Genomic DNA, 3,566 nt, shown 5'->3' with positions numbered 1-3,566 from the left:
CAATGCATGAAAGTGAAAAGTGAAAGGGAAGTCTCTCAGTCGTGTCCGACTCTTAGCGACCCCATGGACTGCAGCCTACCAGGCTCCTCCATCCATGGGATTTTCCAGGCAAGAGTACTGGAGTGGGGTGTCATTGCCTTCTCCGTCATTAAAGGGGACTGGAATGCAAAAGGAGGACATCAAGAAATACCTGGTGTAACAGGCAAATTTGGCCTTGGAGTACAAAATGAAGCAGGGCAAAGGCTAATAGAGTTTTGCCAACTCTATTAGCCAAGAGAATGTACTGGTCATAGCAAACATCCTCTTGCAACAACACAAGACACATGGACATCACCAGAGTGCCTAATGTACTATGGACAGATGTTCATGACATTATACAGGAGACAGGGAGCAAGAGCATCCTTAAGAAAAAAAATGCAAAAAGGCAAAATGGTTGTCTGAGGAGGCCTTACAAATAGCTATGAAAGGAAGAGAAGCAAAAGGCAAAGAAGGAAAGGAAAGATATACCCATTTGAATGCAGAGTTCCAAAGAATGTCAAGGAGAGATGAGAAAACCTTCCTCAGTGATCAGTGCAAAGAAATAGGGGAAAACAATAGAATGGGAAAGACTAGAGATCTCTTCAAGAAAATCAGAGATACCAAGGGAATTTTCATGCATACTACACTTGATCTTAGCCAAAAGGCCGAGAAGCGATGGGAATTTGCATGCATAGATGGGCACAAAAAAGGAGAGAAATGGTATGGACCTAACAGAAGCAGAAGATATTAAGAAGAGGTGGCAAGAACACACAGAAGAACTGTACAGGAAAGATGTTCATGACCCAGATAATCATGATGGTGTGATCACTCACCTAGAGCCAGACACCTTGGAATGTGAAGTCAAGTGGGCCTTAGGAAGCATCACTATAACAAAGCTAGTGGAGGTGATGTATTCCTGTTGAGTTATATCAAATCCTAAAAGAAAGTGCTGCACTCAATGTGCCAGGAAATTTGAAAAACTCAGCAGTGGCCACAGGACTGGAAAAGGACAGTTTTCATTCCAATCCCAAAGAAAGGCAATGCCAAAGAATGCTCAAACTACTGCATAATTGCATTCATCTCACATGCTAGCAAAGTAATGCTCAAAATTCTCCAAGCCAGGCTTCAGCAATACGTGAACCGTGAACTTCCAGATGTTCAATCTGGTTTTAGAAAAGGCAGAGGAACCAGAGATCCAATTGCCAACATCAGTTGGATCATTGAAAAAGCAAGAGAGTTCCAGAAAAACATCTCCTTCTGCTTTATTGACTATGCCAAAGCCTTTGACTGTGTGGATCACAACAAACTATGGAAAATTCTTCAAGAGATGGGAATACCAGATCACCTGACCTCCTCTTGAGAAATCTGTATGCAAGTCAAGAAGAAACAGTTAGAAATGGACATGGAACAACAGGCTAGTTCCAAATAGGGAAAGGAGTATGTCAAGTCTATATATTGTCACCCTGCTTATTTAACTTACAGCAGAGTACATCATGAGAAACGCTGGGCTGGATGAAGCACAAGTTGGAATCAAGATTACCAGGAGAAACATCAATAACCTCAGATATGCAGATTACAGCACACTTATGGCAGAAAGCGAAGAAGAATTAAAGAGCCTCTTGATGAGTGTGAAAGAGGAGAGTGGAAAAACTGGCTTAAAACTTGACATTCAGAGAACTAAGATCATGGCATCTGGTTCCATCACTTCATGATAATAGATTGGAAAAGAGTGGAAACAGTGACAGACTTTTTTTGGGGGGGGGCCTCCAAAATTGCTGCAGATGGTGACTGCAGCCATGAAATTAAAAGACGCTTGCTCCTTGGAAGGAATGTTATGACCCACCTAGACAGCATATTAAAATGCAGAGACATTACTTTGCCAACAATGGTCCATCTAGTCAAAGCTGTGGTTTTTCCATTAGTCATATATGGATGTGAGAGTTGGACTATGAAGAAAGTTGAGGGCCGAAGAATTGATGCTTTTGAACTGCAATGTTGGAGAAGACTCTTGAGAGTTCCTTGGACTGCAAGGAGATACAACCAGTCCGTCCTAAGGGAAATCAGTCCTGAATCTTCATTAGAAGGACTAATGCTGAAGCCGAAGCTCCAATACTTTGGGCACCTGATGCAAAGAACTGACTCATTTGAAAAGACCTTGATGCTGGGAAAGATTGAAGTTGGGAGAAGAAGGGGACGGCAGCGGATGAGATGGAATGATAGCATCACTGACTCAGTGAACAGGAGTTGAGTAGTCTCTTGGAGTTGGTGATGGACAGGGAGGCCTGGCATGCTGCAGTCCATCGGGTTGCAAAGAGTCGGACAGGACTGCGCGACTGAGATGAACTGAACTGAAGGTGTAAATACCTTGAGGCTGACTGGCAGGCAAAGAATTTATCATTTTACTTCCCACATTGGTGAATAATGATTTATGCATTACAGGTCTTTATTAACTATTTAGTGAACTGAATTGAAAAACAATAACCCAGTTTGCAACTCAAATTTATGCTAATATTCAGTTACTAATGTCCACTGATTAAAATCACTGAAGTCCTTTGAAATTTTTATGTAATTAAAAATGAGGAAAACAATGAAAAGATACTGAGAGGTTCAGCTTATTCAGTGTGGAGTTTGCCAAATGATCCCCTCTAACTTTATTTGCTGAATGTGATTACAGAGTGCTGGGGAGGAAAGGAGGGAGAGGATGGTGTGGTAGAAATTGCCCCATGAATCACTTTTTTGGAATTTCACTTGACAAAAATATATACTGAAAATTTCCAGGTGATTTCTAATTTTTAAGGTATTTTAGGCTTCTTAATTTTATATAACTAGATGTTTCTTTAAATATTTAATACTTTAAGGCAGTTGCTAAATTTAAAACTGAAAATTTCAGATATAATATATTTTTTCTTATATTCCTTTAGAATAGTTAACTTTCTCTGTCATCTATATGAGCCAAAGAATATACTGATATGGGTTACGGCCTGACTTCTAGGGGCTATTATTGTATTATAGCTGCCCTATTTTATCATTCAAAAATATTATACTTTGACTCCAGCAAATTACTTTTATATGCCATTTCAATGTTAGTAACAGATTAAAAGAGGATAATGTGAAATAAGAGAGTAAATTCTTTTAGAAATATTCTTGGGTTTAGCTTTAGGTTTTATTCATTACTTTGGTCAAAATAGCCTCAGCTTGATCTTTTTATGTGTGTATTATCTATTTTTAATATATTTGAGACTGAAAGAATAAAGCTTAAGTTTCCAGAAGCAGCCAAATAATCGCACTTTGAATTTATAAAATATTTTCTTTTTAAGCTGACAGCTGATGAGACATTTGCATTTGAACCTGGCAACATGTAAATTTGAAAGTTTGAATGAACAAGATTGTGAATTAAATGAAGGAGAAAAATATTACTCTTAAAGTTTTTTGGAAACCATTAAATAGGATTACAAACCAATTTATTTTTTAGGCAAACGTTACTTTATCATCTTTTTCAGAACCTTATAATTTTTCTTCAGATTTTTTCCATAAGCTTATCTAATCTT

The 3,566-nt window shown here is 38.4% G+C and overlaps 1 pseudogene; it reads right to left on the bottom strand.

Moving 5' to 3' along the window:
- Positions 1–609: 609 nt before the first annotated feature.
- On the bottom strand, positions 610–695 carry LOC139038876 (U2 spliceosomal RNA; annotated as a pseudogene).
- Positions 696–3,566: the final 2,871 nt, after the last annotated feature.

The sequence above is a fragment of the Odocoileus virginianus genome, chromosome 16, assembly GCF_023699985.2.
Source record: "Odocoileus virginianus isolate 20LAN1187 ecotype Illinois chromosome 16, Ovbor_1.2, whole genome shotgun sequence".
Taxonomy (NCBI): domain Eukaryota; kingdom Metazoa; phylum Chordata; class Mammalia; order Artiodactyla; family Cervidae; genus Odocoileus; species Odocoileus virginianus.
The sequence above is the reverse complement of the archived record's forward strand: the minus strand, read 5'-3'. Positions and strand labels throughout refer to the sequence as shown.